At 34.6% G+C, this 23,761-nt stretch overlaps 1 protein-coding gene across 14 annotated transcripts in view; it reads left to right on the top strand.

Moving 5' to 3' along the window:
- Positions 1-748: 748 nt before the first annotated feature.
- LOC145256347 (spectrin beta chain-like) overlaps positions 749-23,761 on the top strand; it is a 648,628-nt gene continuing 625,615 nt past the window's right edge. For all 14 annotated transcript variants that reach the window (XM_080115149.1, XM_080115145.1, XM_080115140.1 and 11 more), the window contains exon 1: positions 749-888. The gene's annotated coding sequence lies outside the window, so the exon portion shown is untranslated. The remainder of the gene's footprint in view (positions 889-23,761) is intronic.

Raw genomic sequence — 23,761 nt, 5'->3', positions numbered from 1 at the left:
TATCCTGCAACTTATACAAGGCATACTTTTAATCCGTTTTTTTTTTTAATCAAAAAGGCAGCCTATATTTATCTAGAACCCACCCATGCAAAGAAATAGGTAGATTTCGTTTGAAAATTGCGAAATAAAAATGTTGAAACACTTTCCAGAACGACAAAAACAACAATAACAATCATAATTAAACGAATAAATAAAACAGAAGTAGATTATTACTTAATAATATCCAGAGATGCATATATTTTTATTCCACCAAACCCACTCATAAAACAACAATCCTAACCTGCCACAGAAACCAAAGATAATATTTGCCCACGTATGTGTAGACCAGATCCCCAAGATCCTACGTCAGCAATTTAAGATAAGCTTTATTATATATCAAAATTCTGGGCACAGGTTTCGAAAAATACGCGACCTGACAGAGCTTAAAATATACAGAGAGATATATAGATATGAAACAAATATAGATAGATATAGATATATAAATATATATATATATTCTTATCTCCTTGACAACCTGGATTTTATTTAGTTATAATTGTGTTGCGAGGAAAAACAGATACTACACTGAAATCGAATGCGTTTTAACGCAAAAGGAAAAAAACAAACAAACAAACAAAAATAAATAAATAAATAAAAACGAAACTCTTAAAAAATATAAACCCCTAAAATTGAAAAAAATTACAAAGAAAAGCTATTAAAAAAATAATAAATTCTTAAAAATAAAAAAAAAAAAATTAAAAAAAAGAAGATTCGGTCAGTCGAAAATTGGACACTATAAATTTCTCAAAGACAACTGCAGAAACAACGTGTTCTTGGATAATTTTTGTCATCTTCGATTCCACCAATATCGGACATTATATTGTTGTTGTTATCCATCAAATTGCAAAGGTAGGCCGAGTATTCCTTCTTATTTTCATCCGTTGCATATCATTATTTGCAGGAAGATGACGCGTTCGGTTTATTTAGATGTTTTTTTTTCTGTGAACCGTTCTTACATGAGATGTCCTGTCCATCGGCCAGTCTATCAATCTGTAGATACGTTAAGCTTCCTAATAACATTAGCTTTGCGAAACGCGCAGATTACAATAAGCGCATCCGATTTTAGTCTGCGACAATTCTATTAATGATAGCATTGTAGTCGCTTTCCCAAGACTAAATTTCAAATCGCAATTACGTCGCTAAACTCGGAGACTCACTGGTGCATGCAGTGGTGCACGATAACATCTACGTAATATAAAAGACCCTGTCTCTTGATATGTCACGTTTATTTTTGTAAAAGCACTTTTATTTGTCTATCACGTTTAATTTTGAAATAGCATTTTTATTAGTCTGTCACGTTTAATTTTGAAATGTCATTTTTATTAGTCTGTCACGTTTATTTTTGAAATGGTATTTTTTATTAGTCTGTCACGTTTAATTTGCACTTTTGTAAAAGCACTTTTATTTGTCTATCACGTTTAATTTTGAAATAGCATTTTTATTAGTCTGTCACGTTTAATTTGGAAATAGCATTTTTATTAGTCTGTCACGTTTATTTTTGAAATGGCATTTTTATTTATCTGTCACGTTTATTTTTGAAATAGCATTTTTATTAGTCTGTCACATTTATTTCTGAAATAGCATTTTTATTAGTCTGTCACGTTTATTTTTGAAATAGCATTTTTATTAGTCTGTCACGTCTAATTTTGAAATGGCAGTTTTATTTATCTGTCACGTTTATTTCTGAAATAGCATTTTTATTAGTCTGTCACGTTTATTTTTGAAATAGCATTTTTATTAGTCTGTCACGTTTATTTTTGAAATAGCATTTTTATTCATGGTGTAGCGATATTTTCTCGAATTCATTTAATAAAATAGTCTAATCCGTCTACATAGGACAAGAAAATGTTTTATATTTAAATGCGTAGAAAAGCCTTTAGTTTCATATTTATTTTCGATGCAAAATAAGTTTGCTATGAAAGTGTACATGCTTAAAATCGCTTTATAAACTTTTGCATCTTTAAGGTACTTGTGATGTGAATCTATTGTGAAGCAAAGATGGGCAATTCCTAACCGCACTTTTCCTGTATCGGTAATGTCCAATGATAAGGAAAAGTTCAGGGTAACTATAAACAATGTCATAATAAGCAGAAAAAGACTAGTTAGAGTAAGTAAATAAAATGCAAAAGTCCAAAATCTCTTTTTTATTATTAGCTGCTACACGTAGATGTAGGGGAGGGTGTTACTTGTTTCCCAGGATTACTCCACCTATCTTTAATTCTCGCCTTATAATTCCGAGTGTTTAAACATACCGATATCAAGTACTATTTTTGGAATAGCAAACACTATAAGAATTGTTCCGAATAGACCAATCCTTTAATATAGTGTAATCTTGGTTGCTTTCTGAAAAATAAATTAAAAAGAAAATTGAACTTGATACTATTTCAAATGACTTTATCGCATGATTTATTTTATTTAAAAAATTTTTTGGAACAAAAATAAGGAATTTTATAAGATTGAAAAAAAGTTTGCAAATAATTAACCCTTATAATGCTGAGTGTTTAAGCAAGGTGGTAAAAAGTACGATTTTTGGAGTTTGTGGTATGAGTCACCTGAGGGTTGGATACCTCAAAGGGTATAACAAATAAGTAATATTTTCAATATCAAAATTGTTCATTAGACAAACGTGGATCTTTTATCGTGCCTGTCTGGCGCCGCCTGTTCTCTTCATTGTCGCAGTTTCATCTACTGGTTGTTATGTAAATAATTTATTTATGTAAATAAAGCTTTTTTTCATGTAGGAAAGACACAAGGAGACGTTCGCTAAGAGTTTCTTGAAGTTCTTTTTTTATTTTTTTATAAAGGAGTCACCACTTATCAAGGCTCGGAGGCAACTCGAGGATAAGGGTTAATGGGACAATATCGTATTAATTTTTAGTAGTGGAAATTTTGTAAATTGGATTACTTAAGGGGACGACTCATCAAGAACTTGTTTACATTGGGCTTGAAGGCAATCATATTGTAGTCAGTTGAAAAGCAGGAAAACAACACAGGCGGGCAGTTCTAAAAAAGAAGCTTTGTTCATGGAATTTACGTTTAGGTTTAGGCATAAATAAAAAGTGGAAAAATTGTTGATAGTGGTTGTAGCTAGACGAGTGTTTTTCGTGAAAGTTTGACGAGGAGAGCATAGATTTAAACCCAGACGTGCACTTTCCATGAAAATAATGATAGAGTAGACACAGGCAGGCACCGTCTTTTCTGCGGGGAAGAGGTTGTAGGGAAGAGAAAGGGGTAGGTTACAAAGTCGGTTTGAACTGTCAAGACATGATATGGTGCTTTGAGCAGCTCCTGCCAGATATGGCAACAGGTTTATTTTAAGAAAGAACTGACTCGTACAGAAGGAAAAAAAAGATTATATTTTACCGCATCCCTTACTCTAATATAAAACATTTTAAGCAAAATATTTCTTTGCGATGGAATATACTTTTGTACTGTATAAAATAATCGCTATTATTGTTTACAAACAATAAAAAAGTTTTTTTTTCTGTTGGTTGGTTGGTTGGTTGGTTGTTTTTGTTTTACGGCATATCAACCCTTTCCAGGTTATTTAATGCCGAATCCAAAGATTCGGAAGAAAATTTTTTTTTAATAGAATATATTTGTTGTTTTCACGTTGGTTTCTATTTAACCCATAGTTGGGACCCTAACAGGTACTACCACTCCGGGTCAGAGTGGGCCTGGGAGCAATGGTAATTAAAGGGTGGCTCCACACTCTCCAAAGCCCACAAGCTAGGGCCTCACCACTGGATATAGTTTAAGGTCATATCCAGGACCCCCATTGAGGGACTTTTACCCTCTGCAGGGGGACAGTCGGCGTATTCTAATGCCCCACCGACAGGGCCTTTTTTTCTGTATAGTTGAACGAATAATACTTCTTTTTATGCGGAAAAAATACAAGGAGATGTCCACTGAGAGTTTCTTAAAGGTTTTATTTTTTAAGAGAATTGACCCACTGGAGAGAGAGAGAGAGAGAGAGAGAGAGAGAAAGAGAGAGAGATAGAGAGGAAGAAAGAGGGAGGGAGAGAGAGAGACTAAGGTTTTCTTAGCTAATTATTTATTTAACTTCTTAATTTAATTGAAAAAAGGGTCTTTTATCATTTTTGCTTTTTACGTGCCTCAAAATATTTATTATGCACATGCGCTCGTGTGACGTACCTTAATTTGTTGTCTTTCTGATTATCTTTCAATGTTTACTGACGACGCTTCCCTTCGCTGCATTTCATGGGCGACCGTCAATCGTCTAAACTAATCAATTTTCTAAACTAAACCGATTTTATTTTCATGTAGGAAAGACACACGGAAACGTTCGTTGAGAGTTTTTTTTAAGGTTTTGTTCTTGGAGAGAATTGACCAACCGGCGAGAGAAAGAGAGAGATACTAAGGTTTTCTTAGCTAATTATTTATTTAACTCCTTAAGTAACTTGAAATAATGACATGTTAGATCAGTGTAACATTTCACACTTAGCGATTATCAAAGTTTCTTACATCATTATCGGCGGTTTGTCTCGTACACGCTTCTACAGACGGATTTGAACATCTCTCTTCCTCTCTTCTAAAAACGTGACGTCATTCGTTATCTCGACACATACCTCCATTTACATGTTAACCATCCTGGATGTAACACTGAAAAATATTCTATTTTGGGTTATAATGACATGTACTTAGTGTGATATGTGTCAAAATTACTATCTGACTTAATCTTATAGCAATACGGTTAATAATCATCATCATCGGCGGTCACTCGTGTCCGAGTAAGACTGTCCTCCGTTGTGGCTTCTGTGGGTCCTCAGGTGAGCATAGAGCCCAATCCTAGACCCAATTTGTCTTGTGCAATTTGGGCAGATAAAGGTAGTGGTGGTGGGGTGGGGTTGGGTGTGTCTGGTTGATAATCTGCCCTTTCTGTGCTTGCGTTTATCCTCAGCAGCTTGATTTAGGTCACTGCTATAAAGCGCAGCACCTTCGTGGACAGCGCTCCTCCATGCCAACCTGCTCCCAGCCACGTCCTCCCATGTCTCAAGGTCCATGTGAAACCGCTTTAGATTTGCTTTGATGTTGTCCTTATACCTCATCTTTTGGCCACCCTGGGCACGCTTTCCCTCAACAAGCTGAGAGTAGAAAATCTGTTTTGGGAGGCGGAGATCCGGCATTCGGACAACATGACCAGTCCATCTGAGCTGGCATTGAGCAACAGTAGCGGTGATAGTGGGAATGTCAGCCTCACTCAGGACGCTGGTGTTGGTGCGTCGGTCCTTCCAACTAATTTTGAGGATTTTTCGGAGGCATCTTTGGTGGTACGTCTCCAGGGTTTTTACGTGCCTCCTGTATGTGGTCCAGGTCTCCGATCCATAGAGAAGAGTGGGCAGCAAGACAGCTTTATATACCATGATTTTGGTCTTTGCCAGAAGGTCACGGTTCTCAAATACTCTCTTCCTTAGCCTTGAGAAAGCCCCACTGGCACAGCTGAGACGGTGTTGTATTTCATCATCTATGTTGGCTTTTGATGATAGGATGCTGCCTAGGTATGGGAAGTGGTCCACATTTTCCAGTCTAGCGTTGTCGATGGAGATGTTTGGGGGTGAGACTGGATTACTGTTTGGTGGTGATTGATGGAGGATTTGGGTTTTTTTTATATTAATTGTTAGTCCTAGCTGTTTGTACGCCCTCGTGAAGGCAACCAGTGTACACTGTAGGTCCTCTTCTGAGAGGGCTACAAGGGCGTTATCGTCTGCAAACTGTAACTCCATAATGGATATGGTGTTCGTTCGACCTTTGGCCCTAAATCTGTTGATGTTAAAAAGTCGCCCGTCAGTTCTGTACATAATCCGAACTCCATGGGGAAGATGTTTGTCCGTGAGATGGAGGATAGCAGTAATGAAGATGGAGAACAGGGTTGGGGCAATGACACATCCTTGTTTCACTCCCGTGTCAACCCTGAAGGGCTCTGTTTCATTTCCACTACTACTGAGGACTGTAGCTGACATATTGTCATGTAGCAGTCTCAGTACCCGAATGTACCTCTCTGGGCATCCAAACCTTGCAAGAACCAGCCAAAGGGCTTGACGGTTCACAGAGTCAAAGGCTTTAGTAAGGTCTATAAAAGCCATGTATAATGGTAAATTTTGCTCCCTGCACTTTTCTTGGAGTTGACGAGCAGTGAAGATCATGTCCATCGTGCCTCTATTTGGTCGAAAACCACTTTGGGACTCGGGAAGGATGGTTTCTGCAAGGGTGTAAGCCTGTTGGCCAAAACCCGAGCTAGGGCTTTGCCTGTGGTAGAGAGGAGAGAAATGCCCCGGTAGTTCCCACAGTTTGCCTTGTCTCCCTTCTTAAAGATGGAGACAACTAGGGCATCTCTAAGTTGTGCAGGGATTTTCTCTTGTTCCCATATTTTGAGCAGCAGGGCATGGATGTGTCTGAGAAGACCAGGCCCGCCTTTCTTCAGGATTTCTGCTGGGATGCCGTCAGAACCAGCCGCCTTATTGTTTTTCATCTTCCTAATTGCATCCCGCACCTCTTCCAGACTGGGTGGTTCTCCCATGCTCTCAATTATGGGCTGTTGAGGGAGTTTTTCAAGGGCCTCCATCTCTGGAGTGGTGTCCCTGTTCAGAAGATCCTCGTAATGCTCTTTCCATCTATTTGTTATTTCTCCCTTTCCTTTCAGCAGCGTGAGCCCATCCTTAGACCGAAGGGGGGTCAGAGAACGGTAGCTGGGGCCGTATACCACTTTTGTGGCTTCAAAGAATCGTCTGGTGTCCCCAGAGTCAGCAAACTGCTGGATCTCCTGAGCCTTCTTCATCCACCAGAGGTTCTTAAGCTTCCTGACTGTCGATTGGACAGCCGCTTTAGCCTTGGCATGGGCAGCTCTTTTAACCTTGCAATTGATGTTATTCTTCCAGGTGATAAAAGTTTGCCTCTTGGTGTCTATAAGCTGTTGGATTTCGGTATCGTTTTCATCGTACCAATCCTGATGTTTCCGCTTTTTCTGCCCTAGGATGCTTATACTGGAGTCTATGATGGCAAAGGACAGCTTGTCCCAGTGCTCTTCAGCGTCATGCGGATACTGCTTGGGCAGGTCCGCGCTAAGAGCCGCCTGGAGGTGTTGTTGGTAGGTGATATCGCCCAGCTGCTCGATGTTGAGCTTTGGTCGGCTCTGTCTTTTTTGCATCCTTTGCTTCCGCATTAAATGGATAGACATGATGGAGCGAATAAGACGGTGGTCGGTCCAACAATTGTCTGTACTGGTCATTGCCCTGGTGTTCAGCACATCACAGCGGTCTTTGGCACGGATAATGACATAGTCAATGAGGTGCCTGATTTTACTTTGAGGGTGCATCCATGATGTTTTGAATGCGTTTTTTTGTCGGAAAAGTGTGTTCGTGATGATCAGGTTATGTTCTGAGCACTTTGTCAGTAGGAGTGTACCATTTGAGTTAATGCTCCCAACTCCTTCTCTTCCAAGCGTTCCTCTCCAGTGCTGATGGTCTCGTCCCACTCTGGCATTGAAGTCCCCAAGTAGGATTATCTTGTCCCCCTTGGGGGCCCCGGATAAAATGGTGTCAAGGTCAGCATAAAAGGTCTCCTTTATTTCATCATATGCATCAAGTGTTGGAGCATACGCACTAATCATAGTGGCCATTTGGCTGCCCGCAAGCATCAGGCGCATGGTCATTAGGCGTTCGTTGATGCCAACAGGGGGCTCATTGAGGTGGCGGATGAGGCTGTTCTTTATAGCAAAGCCCACGCCATGGATACGTGGCCCTTCTGCAGGCCTTCCTTTCCAAAAGAAGGTGTACCCGCCTTTCTCCTCCCCCAGCTGCCCGTCGTCAGCCAGTCGGGTTTCAGAGAGCGCAGCTATGTCAATCTGGAACCTCCTTAGCTCTCTTGAGATAATGGCAGTTCTTCTTTCGGGTCGATCACTTGTTTTGTTGTCCATGAGGGTCCTCACATTTCAGGTTCCAAAATATAGGTATAAGTTTTCTTTCTTTTTCCGACCGCATGGTGGTGATCCCTCTGGATGCGGTAGTCCAGACGGGGTTTTTTGAGGCAGGCTATTTTTAGGGGTACCTTTTCTAACCCCCCTCCCCTACTGGGGTGAGCAGAGTGGATCCTAAACAGGGCTGCTCAGTCATGGATGCGGCTGCCGAAAAACTCTTTCTGCCTCGGTCCGTGAGGTTAGCGACTGAATCTGGCACCCACCGCCTATGTGCCAGGTTGCAGCTAGGAGCTGCCAGACTACACTGTCCTGCTCCCGTCACCACTTCCTGGTCGCCACAGGACTTTTTCTATCCGGGAATTAAGGGAGAGCTCTCTCTGCCTCAGTCCGGGAGCTTAATGACTAAAACTGTCACAAGACTTTTCCATCCATGATGTAGAGTAGGATGTGTTCCTTTTCGGGAGAACGCCTGCGCGTGATGTCTTTTAACGTGGGGAGACTGATGCGCCTGCAGCCACCACACGGCCCCTTGGCAGAGGAGGGCCTGATTCCAATGGCATGGAAAACCACGACGACTGGAGACTCTCTTCTGTTGCAGCCTTCATCCACCTTCAGTGCCGTTGTGTCATTATTGTCATCATCCGCCGCATCAGCCGTTGAGGTCTTTTGGATCACTCTTTGTCTGGAACCTCCCCTTCAACCTTACCGCCATGGGTGGCCCTACCAGGAGCCTAGGCTCCGGATGGCATCGCTCTCAGGTTCATCGGAACACACAAGGTTCTCCACCACGACAAGGTGGCGATCCAGGGAGAACGGTTAATAATATTAAACAAATGAACTAAAGATAAACTATCGTCTTTATATTGTTTACAATTCGATTCATTATATGTTTTTATATTATTTACTTGTTTCAATTATTAGTGAGATTGTTTGTTGTTATGTTACAACGTTTTGAGCGATGCATAATCCGAGCTTCTTAAATCAAAGATGGCGTAAATATCATAAAAACAATGCAACTAATCTTCGGATTTTTTTTCGGATTTATGTAATCTGGCCTAATTTTTTTTTTCTTTTAAAGTTAATGAGTTCTAATTCTTCTAATGAGTCAGGGCGAAAATATGTTTTAAAACTTTACATAATAATTATATAATTGGTTTTGTGCTACGAAACAGGTGCTGTCAAGAATTGAACATTTTAATCTGCCGAAAGAAATAAACGGTAAGATGGACAATATCTTGGAATTTGGAATATAGACATTTTCTCATATATATGTATATATAAATATGTGTGCGTGTATTTACAGTGTGTGTGTGTGTGCTCCTGTGTGTCCTTTCTGAAGATGAGATATACCTCGAAAATTCAAAGAACATAACACCACACACAATTACATTAAAAAAATAATTTATAATTGAAATTTATTGAAAAATCTTTCAATATTGTCATTATTCTTGTTTACTTTGTCCCATGCTTAATGTTTTTCTACAAAACTGCTTTGTTGTAGCCTTTAAACACAACTGTTTACATAATACGCACACTGTTTTAAGCAAACTACAACATTCTCCTCCAAATTATTAATCAAGTGAGGTTTTACTTTGTTTACTTTCATCCTCTCTTTTACTGTATGTGAATTTGCACACACACACACACACACACACACACACACACACACACACACACACACACATATATATATAGTTTTGTTGTTGATTTTTTAAACGATCTTTAGGTTACTGTCTCCACCCTGAAATCACCCTCTTTTTACTTGGACGTATTTGTTTATTTATTATTTCAAAAAACAGTAATCTACGTACACGCGTGTTTCGTGGCGCTACTCCTAATAGCGTAGCTTGACTGTTGTTAGGACTCGAATCTTATGTATTTCAGTCTAGCGACTTAATCCCTGGTGCTATGATGCCATAGACAATTTGCTGCTTCGTTTTTATCGTTTACCTATTTACGTAGTTTTGTTGTTGACTTTTAAACGATATTAAGGTTACTGCCTCCACCTTAGAGATCCGATGTTTTCTTAGAAAGTCGCCCTCTTTTTCTTTGGACATATTTATTTATTTATTAAAAAAAAAACTCAGTAATCTACGTACATATATATAGTGTGTGTGTGGTTGTACATATATATTTGAAAACTTTCCTTTTTTCTGAAGATGAGGTATATCTCGAAAATTCAAAGAACATAACATCACAATAGGATCGTGATTCGACACATTAGTAAAAAAAAAAAATAAATAAATAATTTATAATTGAAATTTATTAAAATCTTTCAATGTTGTTATTATTCTTGCTTACTTTGTCTCATGCCCAGCAATGTTTTTATACAAAACTGCGTTGTCATAGCATTCAAACACAACTTCTTACACAATACGTACAATGCTTTAAGCAAACTACATTCTCCGCCGTAGTTATGTTGGTAAGCCAGGGAGGACTCTACATAAAAGTGGATTTTCCAATTTTGTTAGTCCTATGTATCCCCAGGCATTTGTAGTAATTTCAAGAAGAAAATGTGGGTACCCACATAACTTAATAAATAACATCTCTACCGAACAACTAATCCCGCAACCAGTAGCAATAGGCATAACTGAACCACACATTGAGCAATCTCCGGAGCAGCTGAACTCGACTAATTCCTCCATAGACAGGAAACCCCCGGATTTACCACACTCCAACCCAAAAATACATACATAGGATTAAAAAACTAGAATATCTAACCACTTACAATCGTTCTCTAGCGAGACGCCTAAGACGAAAACTATCCCGTTTAACTTAGTAAGAAACTTGAAAGGAAAAAAAAAACCCATAAATTTCTCATTAAAATGGAAAATAATAAGAAAGTCTAAATCATACAGCCCAGGTTCAAAATACCGCCTCCTTTGCAACCCTAACCCTAACCCTAACTCTAACCCTAACTCTAACCCTAACCCTAACTCTAACCCTAACCCTAATCTGCCTCATTTGCAACGCAGCAGACACGAAGATTATAACAGCACAAGAAAAATTAAATATTCTAAATCAGAGATAATATACAGTTACAGGCACAAAAGAAAATTTAAATGCGGAAGTACCATAAATTCTGCCGATGAACTACCTCCAAACCAGGACTAATATCTGTAAACCCTAAGATCAACCCTCTTACTTAAACCCCATCTGCCTCCTTAATTACACTGCCAATATCGTTTGAAGTCATCAGGACCATATATATTTAATTTTTTCTCGTCAGAAAACAGGACTTTCTTCCACTTCTCAACGCTTCATGTTTGGTATTCACGACCAAACCTTAAGCGGTCCACCTTTTGATGTGGAAGCGGGCGAGGGATTTGTTTACGCTTTTTATTTACCATACCTTTTTGTTGTAAGTGTCGTCTGACGGTTACTGAACTGCCTTAATTTGACTAGAAGAAAGCCCCTTATCTTTTCTTGTAGGGTGAAATATTTGGAAACTATCAGTGAATTTTGTTTTCCCATAATTCTCACAGTTCTTTAGAAAGTTGCAAATCATGGTTTTACTGCAATTTACCTTAGTTGCGATTTATACACCTGGTCTTATAATTTTGATCAAGTGTAAAATTTTCTAAAAATGAAAATTTCTGAAATAAATGTTTGGAATGTAGACTTTTCCATAACCTTTTAGGTTGTAGTATTGGTAACCTTAAGTGGGAGGAGTTTTAAATCAATCCTTAAAAAGGTTTTTTTTTAAAGATTTTTAAGTGGTCTTACAGTTTTGATCAGGAGTATATATAAAAAGATCCTAAGGGCTTTGTTATAATCCGAAAATTTGAAACTTTAAATAAATGAATATTTGTTTATTTAAAAAAATAAAAATCCGCACGGGGTCATTCTTCTAACCTCATCTGTGAATATATCTCTCGCTGTCTCTGTCCCTGTCTGTCTGTCTGTCTGTCTGTCTCTGTCTGTCTGTCTGTCTGTCTGTCTCTCTCTCTCTCTCTCTCTCTCTCTGTATATATATATATATATATATAAATGCTCAATGCGTAAGTAAATTTACTAGTATTCTAAACATATATTTATGACAAGTAAGCTACACAGAAAGGTTCATGTTTCATTCTCGCAGAAAATCATCCGATTAAGTGTTAATTATTTTCTTAAAAAAGAAAACATGAACATGAACAGTTCGGTATAGCTTACTTGCCATAAATATATTTTTAAATAAATACCAAGCTGTAGTCATTAATTGAGCACTGTCGATATATATATATATATATATATATATATATATATATATATATATATATATATATATATATATATATAAATAAAAGTTACAATAAGTTTACTAAGGTAATCAAAATAGTAAACTTAAAATATATTATAAATATTAAAGAGTTAATATTTACAAGTAAAATAAACTCAGCCAGATTTTATTAATCATTTGTTCATATATATATATATATATATATATATATATATATATATACATATATATATATATACTAATATATATATATATATATATTAGTATATATGTATGCATGCATATTATTTTAAAATATTTTTGTGTAAGTATATGAAATTGTAAATCATCATCGTATATAGCCAAATATTCTATTGTTGACATTGGTTTCCCCCATATTTTTCCTGTCGGAATGTTTTCTAGAAAAACATAGGTAATGCAGAAGGGACCAGATTGTCAACTGAAAGCGGGGTTTGTGGAACGAGCTGGATTCGAACTTGGAACACCCAGGCCCTCAATCTGTGTCGGTAACCATTGATTCACCGTCAACTCCCATGGTATACAATACACCTGACAAACGTGCACATCCATCCCCAACTCTTTCTACAATTAATAAAGCAGCCGGACAAAACGCTCGGAAGTTATTTTTTTTGTGGGGGGAGGGTGGATAACAAAGAAAAGGAAAGAAGAAAGAAATAGAGAGATAAGAACGATCAGCCTCTTCATTTTTATTAAAATTAAAATTATGCCCACATAGTACGTACACACAGAGACACACACACAGAGACACACACACGCGCACACACATATATATTTATATATATATACATATAATTTACATATATAAAAATACACACATACACATACATACATACATACATACACACACATATATGTATATATCTATAATTCACATATATAACAGTATACACACAAATACCAACACACATACACAACCATACAAAAATACGCACACACATATATACAGAATCTTAAAAATAATGTATACATTTCTGAATGTACACAAAATTTCCTATTCTTTTTATAAATACATTAATGTGTGTGTGTGTGTGTGTGTGTGTGTGTGTGTGTGTGTGTGTGTGTGTGTGTGTGTGTGCCCTTTTTCAGTTTACATCTACGTCTCGTTGATGAAGATAAGACTGCTTGGTAGTTGTACATTTTGGTGCGTAATTCTTGATTCGCAACGGAAGCAGATCAAGGTGACATACCGACACAGTGATCGATCGATCAGCAGACACGAGTGATCGATAGCATTCATTCCAAATCTACAAAGTAGATTAATTTCAAGTACATAAATCGATCGACAGATACGCATATCTATACGAGAAGTACAATAAAAAAAAAAAATACCGTGCCCTGTTGGGCCACCCATTGACCTCGGGGTTGCAAACATCAGTTAATAAATATATATAAAAATGAAAACATATATAACAATTAAAATATATGTATGAAAAAAGTCTATAAGAAATCAGTCTCTACCGCCCCCCTCCCTCTCTCTTGCTCTTGCCTTCTTTTTCAAAGCTATGGGTGAAATAGTACGCGGAGTGTTGCAAAACGTAATGCCTCCTATTTTTCATTCCACATGAATGGATCAGAGGGGATTGCAAATTGCATTGTTATGATGACTGAACTTATGCATTCATTACCTTAAAATTACATTTTTCTGCTGCAGGTATTGGCGGTGCGAAACTATATGAAAGCAACCTCTGACATGGACGTGCGGAATTCCTGGTAAAATGCACTGAGAATGATAGTGACTATGTAGAAAAAGAAATTCTGGAGCACCAAAGGTCGCTCGTTTTAATAGTATCACTACCGTCTTTGTAGCTCTTCAACTTTTTGAGTTAAAAAATAGGAGGCTTTACTTTTGGAACGAACCTTGTATTAGTACTTGTGGTGATATTCCCTAATATTTATAGTGGTCTATTTTAATCTTGTTGTTTAGAATTTTATTACCTTTGACATAAATAGCGAGAGAGAGAGAGAGAGAGAGAGGAAGAGAGAGAGAGAGAGAGAGAGAGAGAGAGAGAAAATCGAGAGTGCATAGCTACCATATAACATAGAATTGGGGGAGGGTGAAGCACTATAGGTTGAGAGAGGGTGAGAGTCATATCCTTGGACCTCTATTGTTCCTAATATTTATTAACGACCTCCCCGACAAAACTGCCTCTGAGATGGGTATATATGCTGATGACACCACGCTCTATAACAGGCATGACAGGAAAACAAATGAACACATATCTAAAGAAATGGCAAAAACACTAGAGGATGACCTCCAATCTGTAGTGGAATGGGGACATAAATGGATAGTCACATTCAATGCTGCCAAGACTAAACTGGTTTCCTTCAATAATTACAAGAAACCTTCTCTGGCACCAATAGCAATGGCTAGTGACTCCCTGTCTGAGAGTACATCTTTCAAACTGCTGCTTGGCCTAACGTTCACAGGAAACATGAGTTGGAACAATTATATTGAAAACATTGCCAGGGCCGCTGCGAGAAAGGTAGGCTCTCTCTACCGTGCTAGAAAACTACTGACACCTGAAAGTATCCTGTACCTCTATAAGGCCACCATTCGCCCATGTATGGAGTATTGTTGTCACATTTGGGGTGGTGCATCTGCTGCTAGTCTCTCGCTCCTAGACAAGCTTCAAAAGAGAGTCGCCAATCTGATAGGCCCTGGACTGGCATCTAAGCTTCAGCCTCTGTTGCATCCCTCTGCCTGTTCTACAAGTATTTTAATGGTGAATGCTCTGACGAACTGCAGACACTTGTGCCCCCACGACGAAGACACCCTCGACAAACCCGACAGGCAGCTAAATCCCACCCCCACACAGTAGAGATCCCTAGATGTAAAAGATCTTTCTACTCCAGTAGTTTCTCCCCAGAACCGCTATTCCATTCCAGGTCCCTGCTTCCCTAACTGTACTGACATGCAGAAGTTCAAGTGTAACGTGAACCGATATCTTGCTGCCCAAATCCCAATATAGTACCCCAGTAGTTGCTGCCCCTGATATTAGCCCCCTACACCAAAGTGTCAATGTGCCTTGCTTGGGGTGAAAATGTAAAAAAATTAAAAAAAATTAAAAAAGACGCTTATTAACAGATGGATAACTTCATGAGCATATTGCAAATTATAATTAATTAGAACAATTAAAATGGATTTTTAGAAAACATAACTGAATCCCGAAACCAAGGCGTATTTAACCTGTGTTTTGTGTTATCTTCTCTATGATATAAAAGGAACTGTGTGTGTGTGTGTGTGTGTGTGTGTGTGTGTGTGTGTGTGTGTGTGTGTTCGATCTTTATGAACTCTAAAACGGCTGGGCCGGTTTTATTTATTTATTAATTTTTTAAATTTCACACGAGGTACTTTATGTGTCTGAAAGTGTTATTACGTAGGTTTTGTATTTGGAATGCATCTGATAAGTATCAAAAGTCGATAATCAAAAAATCCGATTAAAGATGGAAGTCCGATTTTGAGCAAAGTTAACACTTTTATACAACCTAACATTACGGGTGCATTTAAGAAGTTTTATAACCGTACAAGCGGAAAGTCTCAGCTTATAAAAGCAACTATAGATTCTTTTATAAGACTGGAGCGCGTTCTAAATGAATGTTTCTATTTAGAGCACAATTGAACCGTGATACTTGACTTTTGCATTTTAAACTTTAAGTGATATCATTATTTATAGATACTTCAATAAAATCAACAAATTCTTTACAGTGCAATGTAGACTACAATGTATTGTAAACTAAGTCAGTGCGGAAGCGTGTGAAGCTTCAACCCAGTACACTGGGGGGGGGGGGTCCCTAATTAAAGCAATCAATCGATTTGATTAAAAAATTGTCAATTTCACCGATTTCGATTATAATAAAAATATGGAAGGGTGGAACAATTTTGATCCTCACTCGATCTCAGACAACGTCGGGTCTCCCTGCTAGTTAATGCTTAAGCACGTGTTCATTAGTATTACAACATATTTACAATTAGCATATTAGCATATTAGCAATCAATGGCATCACAACATATTAGCAATTATTCATATAACAACATATTAGCAATCAATCGAATGACAATATATTAGAAATCCGTGTCATCACAACATATTAGTAATTAATAGTATGACAACATATTAACGATCAATGGCATTACAATATGTTAGCTATCAAGGTATGACAATATATGGTATGACATGTAAAACTATGCGACATACGAATATCTGTACATCATGTTGCTAAACTTATTAAAAATCTTTATTCCAGTAAAGCAACTGGCCTCGACGACATTCCAATCATGTGCTTAAAAAGCTTCAACCGAAACTAATTTCTATGCTTACAAAGCTGATTAAGCGTTGCCTTAAGGAGACATGGTTCCCAACACCTTGGAAAACTTCATCAGTCTGTTCCGTATTTAAAAATTCTAAAGATCGGTCATCTTCTTTCAGTACAGACCAATCAGTCTCCCATGCATCATAAGTTGCTGGAATCTGTGATAAACAGAAAAGTGCCCAGCAAAAATAACTAGCTCAGTATGGTTTCCGTTCTACGAGATCTACAACTGATGTACTGACTGTAATATCACACGGGATTTGTGAATCTCTTGACGGGGGGTTTCGTTTCTAGAGCAATAGCTCTTGACATACCAAAGGCTTTTGATAGAGCATGACATAAAAGGTAAACTTTACAAGATCGCCAGCTATGGAATAGCTGGAAATAAACTCTCATTTATTAAATCTTTTCTTTCTGATTGGCTTATAATATTACTTGTTGATGGGCAGAAATCCTAAACTCATAGTATTAACGCTGACGTCCCTCAAGGTTCCATCTTAGGCCCAACTCTCTTCCTTATCTTCATCAATGATCTCCCAAATCACATTTTAGGTCATTCGTCGACATTTATGCAGACGAAGCCACAATCTATTGCAACATTTCAACAGCCAGCAATGACGAAGATCTACTGGATACTCTCTCTTCTGATCTTGAGAACGTGGTGCAATGGGGAAAAGGGTGGTTGGTTAATTTTAATACATCGAAACCAAGCTTATCTCCTTTGATCACAATCGCTCTAACCCCCCCCACCAGCACCAGCACCAGCACCAGCACACTCCAATTGAAATGGATGGTTCTCATCTTGGGAAAGCTCTATGTCTTGACAAGCTTCTAGAATTGACCTTCACTCCTGATCTAAAATGGAAATATACATCAAATCTGTTTCCAAAGTCTCTGGAAAAATGGTTGGATCACTTTACCGCTCCAACAGGTATCTCACTGCCTATGCAATCCTCTATCTGTGTAAGACCCAGGTATGTCCTAAATGGCATATTAGCAATCTATGGCATATGAGCAATCAATGACATATTAGCAATCAATGGTATATTAGCGATCTATGGCATATTACCAATCAATGGCATATTAGCAATCTATGTCATATTAGCAATCAATGGATTACAAGCAATTAATGGCATATAAGCAATCTATGGCATATTAGCAATCAATAGCATATTAGCAATCAATAGCATATAAGCAATCTATTGCATATTAGCAATCAATGGCATATTAGCAATCTATGGCATATTAGCAATCTATGGCATACTAGCAATCAATGGCATACTAGCAATCTATGGCATATTAGCAATCAATGGCATATTAGCAATCTATGGCATATTAGCAATCCATGACATACTAGCAATCAATGGCATATTAGCAATCTATGGCATATTAGCAATCAATGGCATATTAGCAATCTATGGCATATTAGCAATCTATGGCATACTAGCAATCAATGGCATACTAGCAGTCTATGGCATATTAGCAATCAATGGCATATTAGCAATCTATGGCATATTAGCAATCTATGGCATATTAGCAATCAATGGCATATTAGCAATCTATGTCATATTAGCAATCAATGGATTACAAGCAATTAATGGCATATAAGCAATCTATGGCATATTAGCAATCAATAGCATATTAGCAATCAATAGCATATAAGCAATCTATTGCATATTAGCAATCAATGGCATATTAGCAATCTATGGCATATTAGCAATCTATGGCATACTAGCAATCAATGGCATACTAGCAATCTATGGCATATTAGCAATCAATGGCATATTAGCAATCTATGGCATATTAGCAATCCATGACATACTAGCAATCAATGGCATATTAGCAATCTATGGCATATTAGCAATCAATGGCATATTAGCAATCTATGGCATATTAGCAATCTATGGCATACTAGCAATCAATGGCATACTAGCAATCTATGGCATATTAGCAATCAATTGCATATTAGCAATCTATGGCATATTAGCAATCTATGGCATATTAGCAATCAATGGCATATTAGCAATCTATGGCATACTAGCAATCAATGGCATATTAGCAATCTATGGCATATTAGCAATCTATGGCATATTAGCAATCAATGGCATATTAGCAATCTATGGCATATAAGCAATCTATGGCATATTAGCAATCAATGGCATACTAGCAATCAATGGCATATTAGCAATCTATGGCATATTAGCAATCTATGGCATACTAGCAATCAATGGCATATTAGCAATCTATGGCATATTAGCAATCAATGGCATATTAGCAATCTATGGCATATTAGCAATCTATGGCATACTAGCAATCAATGGCATACTAGCAGTCTATGGCATATTAGCAATCAATGGCATATTAGCAATCTATGGCATATTAGCAATCAATGGCATATTAGCAATCTATGGCATATTAGCAATCTATGGCATATTAGCAATCAATGGCATACTAGCAATCAATGGCATATTAGCAATCTATGGCATATTAGCAATCTATGGCATACTAGCAATCAATGGCATATTAGCAATCTATGGCATATTAGCAATCAATGGCATATTAGCAATCAATGGCATATTAGCAATCTATGGCATATTAGCAATCAATGGCATATTAGCAATCTATGGCATATTAGCAATCAATGGCATATTAGCAATCAATGGCATATTAGCAATCTATGGCATATTAGCAATCAATGGCATATTAGCAATCTATGGCATATTAGCAATCAATGGCATATTAGCAATCAATGGCATATTAGCAATCAATGGCATATTAGCAATCTATGGCATATTAGCAATCTATGGCATATTAGCAATCAATGGCATATTAGCAATCTATGGCATATTAGCAATCAATGGCATATTAGCAATCTATGGCATATTAGCAATCAATGGCATATTAGCAATCAATGGCATATTAGCAATCTATGGCATATTAGCAATCAATGGCATATTAGCAATCAATGGCATATTAGCAATCAATGGCATATTAGCAATCTATGGCATATTAGCAATCAATGGCATATTAGCAATCTATGGCATATTAGCAATCTATGGCATACTAGCAATCAATGGCATACTAGCAATCTATGGCATATTAGCAATCAATGGCATATTAGCAATCTATGGCATATTAGCAATCTATGGCATATTAGCAATCAATGGCATATTAGCAATCAATGGCATATTAGCAATCAATTGCATATTAGCAATCAATGGCATGTTAGCAATCAATGTTATGAAAAAGTACAAAAATAGCTGTGAACAAACCATGTGACAAGCAATAGATCAATTTTCCCCTCCTGAAGGAGGGGATAATGCCTGGAGGAATGATCACCTAAGACTAAAACAGAACATACATCATTCTCACCAAGAAGGGTCTTCCAAGAGACAATGCGGTTCCTAGGTTTTCTTAATGACGTCAAGAATTACACCGGCTGGTACGAAAAAAGTTAATTTTCTTTTTAAATAAAGACAACGTGCAGTCTCTCTCTCACTCTTTTTCACCCTCTCTCTCTCTCTCTCTAAAATAGTATTACTACCTGTGATGATATTCCCTGTTCTTTATGATGGGTTATTTCAATAGTTTCCCTTTTGTTTCATAGGTTTAATAACTCTGTTAATAGACAGAGAAAGATAGACGAGGTGCACGAAATAAACGAATGGTAGAAACTGCATAATAGTACGAGAAGACTACACATAAAATCTCCTCAAAGTTCTGACAACCGCTGATGTAACTCACTGGCTAGAACTGAACCCGCTGCAATGGGATGAACGCAGAATAGAAAATGAAATGCTTTACAAAATCTAAACGCATACGTTACACCGGAAGCAAGAGATTTTGCTGATTTATTCATTGAAAACGGTAACGTCAGACAGAGAAGATATGGGTTGAGAAATCAGACCAATTAACGGTATGATCATCCGTTGACTTTCAATCTTTAATTTGGCTTAAGGCATGTCAACCATCTTTAATGATGTCAAGTGCCAAAGGTAAGATAATGATTTATATTCGTAGAATACATTGCTCTCAGAATCTATATAGCAATGTCGTAGTACCTTTAACGTACGTATGTATGTATGTGTGTATGTGTGTCACGGTTTCCAGATTATAGATTCTTCAATCGGGAGATCCTATTCATTAAAAAGGAGGACGGAAGGTGATAACATACTACGAACATTAAATTAGTATATAGATATGCAAATTTAATGTTCGTAGTATGTTGTCACCTTCTGCCCTCCTTTTTAATAAAATAAATAAAACTTCCGATCACCGAAGACGCAATGTAAAAAAAAAAAAAAATCAAATTACAAAAAAAAAAAAAAATTAAATGACAAAAAAAAAATCAAATTACAAAAAAAATAAATCAAATTACAAAAAAAAATCAAATTACAAAAAAAAAAATCAAATTACAAAAAAAAAATTAAATTACAAAAAAAAATCAAATTACAAAAAAAAAATTAAATTACAAAAAAAAATTAAATTACAAAAAAAAATCAAATTACAAAAAAAAAATCAAAATGCAAAAAAAAAATTAAATTACAAAAAAAAATCAAATTACGAAAAAAAAAAAATTAAATTACAAAAAAAAAAATCAAATTACAAAAAAAAAAGAAAAAAATTCCCCGAATTTGACAAGATACATGTTAAAAAGGCCGCACGTGAAACTAAAATATACCTTCTTGGTCTTCGAGCTAGGATTCAAGGGTAGTATCTGTTCTATCTAAAAGTGTTATGTGGGGTTTCCGTTCGCGTCGGGCGTCCATACAATGGAAATATGTCACAGAGTCCTATAAGGATATTGGAGATAAACCGTAATAAGATATATTCTGCCACTACATTGACCAGATTACTTAGATAAATATGATTAAAAAATAAACAAAAGTTTAAAGCTAATATGATTAAAAAATAAAAAAAAGTTTAAAGCTAATATGATTAAAAAATAAAAAAAGTTTAAAGCTAATATGATTAAAAAATAAAAAAAGTTTAAAGCTAATATGATTAAAAAATAAAAAAAAGTTTAAAGCTAATATGATTAAAAAATAAAAAAAAGTTTAAAGCTAATATGATTAAAAAATAAAACGAGTTTAAAGCTAATATGATTAAAAAATAAAAAAAAGTTTAAAGCTAATATGATTAAAAAATAAAAAAAGTTTAAAGCTAATATGATTAAAAAATAAAAAAAAGTTTAAAGCTAATATGATTAAAAAATAAAAAAAAGTTTAAAGCTAATATGATTAAAAAATAAAAAAAAGTTTAAAGCTAATATGATTAAAAAATAAAAAAAAGTTTAAAGCTAATATGATTAAAAAATAAAAAAAAGTTTAAAGCTAATATGATTAAAAAATAAAAAAAAGTTTAAAGCTAATATGATTAAAAAATAAAAAAAAGTTTAAAGCTAATATGATTAAAAAATAAAAAAAAGTTTAAAGCTAATATGATTAAAAAATAAAAAAAGTTTAAAGCTAATATGATTAAAAAATAAAAAAAAGTTTAAAGCTAATATGATTAAAAAATAAAAAAAGTTTAAAGCTAATATGATTAAAAAATAAAAAAAAGTTTAAAGCTAATATGATTAAAAAATAAAAAAAAGTTTAAAGCTAATATTATTAAAAAAAAAAGAAGTTTAAAGCTAATATGATTAAAAAATAAAAAAAAGTGTAAAGCTAATATGATTAAAAAATAAAAAAAGTTTAAAGCTAATATGATTAAAAAATAAAAAAAAGTTTAAAGCTAATATGATTAAAAAATAAAAAAAAGTTTAAAGCTAATATGATTAAAAAATAAAAAAAAGTTTAAAGCTAATATGATAAAAAAATAAAAAAAAGTTTAAAGCTAATATGATTAAAAAATAAAAAAAAGTTTAAAGCTAATATGATTAAAAAAAAAAAAGTTTAAAGCTAATATGATTAAAAAATAAAAAAAAGTTTAAAGCTAATATGATTAAAAAATAAAAAAAAGTTTAAAGCTAATATGATTAAAAAATAAAAAAAAGTTTAAAGCTAATATGATTAAAAAAAAAAAAATTTAAAGCTAATATGATTAAAAAATAAAAAAAGTTTAAAGCTAATATGATTAAAAAAAAAAGGTTTAAAGCTAATATGATTAATAAATAAAAAAAAGTTTAAAGCTAATATGATTAAAAAATAAAAAAAAGTTTAAAGCTAATATGATTAAAAAATAAAAAAAGTTTAAAGCTAATATGATTAAAAAATAAAAAAAAGTTTAAAGCTAATATGATTAAAAAATAAAAAAAGTTTAAAGCTAATATGATTAAAAAATAAAAAAAAGTTTAAAGCTAATATGATTAAAAAATAAAAAAAAGTTTAAAGCTAATATGATTAAAAAATAAAAAAAAGTTTAAAGCTAATATGATTAAAAAAATAAAAAAAAGTTTAAAGCTAATATGATTAAAAAATAAAAAAAAGTTTAAAGCTAATATGATTAAAAAATAAAAAAAAGTTTAAAGCTAATATGATTAAAAAATAAAAAAAAGTTTAAAGCTAATATGATTAAAAAAAAAAAATTTAAAGCTAATATGATTAAAAAATAAAAAAAGTTTAAAGCTAATATGATTAAAAAAAAAAAGGTTTAAAGCTAATATGATTAATAAATAAAAAAAAGTTTAAAGCTAATATGATTAAAAAATAAAAAAAAGTTTAAAGCTAATATGATTAAAAAAAAAAAAGTTTAAAGCTAATATGATTAAAAAATAAAAAAAGTTTAAAGCTAATATGATTAAAAAATAAAAAAAAGTTTAAAGCTAATATGATTAAAAAATAAAAAAAAGTTTAAAGCTAATATGATTAAAAAATGAAAAAAGTTTAAAGCTAATATGATTAAAAAATAAAAAAAAGTTTAAAGCTAATATGATTAAAAAATAAAAAAAAGTTTAAAGCTAATATGATTAAAAAATAAAAAAAAGTTTAAAGCTAATATGATTAAAAAATAAACAAAAGTTTAAAGCTAATATGATTAAAAAATAAAAAAAGTTTAAAGCTAATATGATCAAAGAATAAAAAAAAGTTTAAAGCTAATATGATTAAAAAATAAAAAAAAGTTTAAAGCTAATATGATTAAAAAATAAAAAAAGTTTAAAGCTAATATGATTAAAAAATAAAAAAAGTTTAAAGCTAATATGATTAAAAAATAAAAAAAAGTTTAAAGCTAATATGATTAAAAAATAAAAAAAAGTTTAAAGCTAATATGATTAAAAAATAAAACGAGTTTAA

The sequence above is a fragment of the Euprymna scolopes genome, chromosome 32 (genome assembly GCF_053919585.1).
Source record: "Euprymna scolopes isolate OS-2025 chromosome 32, ASM5391958v1, whole genome shotgun sequence".
NCBI classification, from domain to species: domain Eukaryota; kingdom Metazoa; phylum Mollusca; class Cephalopoda; order Sepiida; family Sepiolidae; genus Euprymna; species Euprymna scolopes.
The sequence above is the reverse complement of the archived record's forward strand: the minus strand, read 5'-3'. Positions and strand labels throughout refer to the sequence as shown.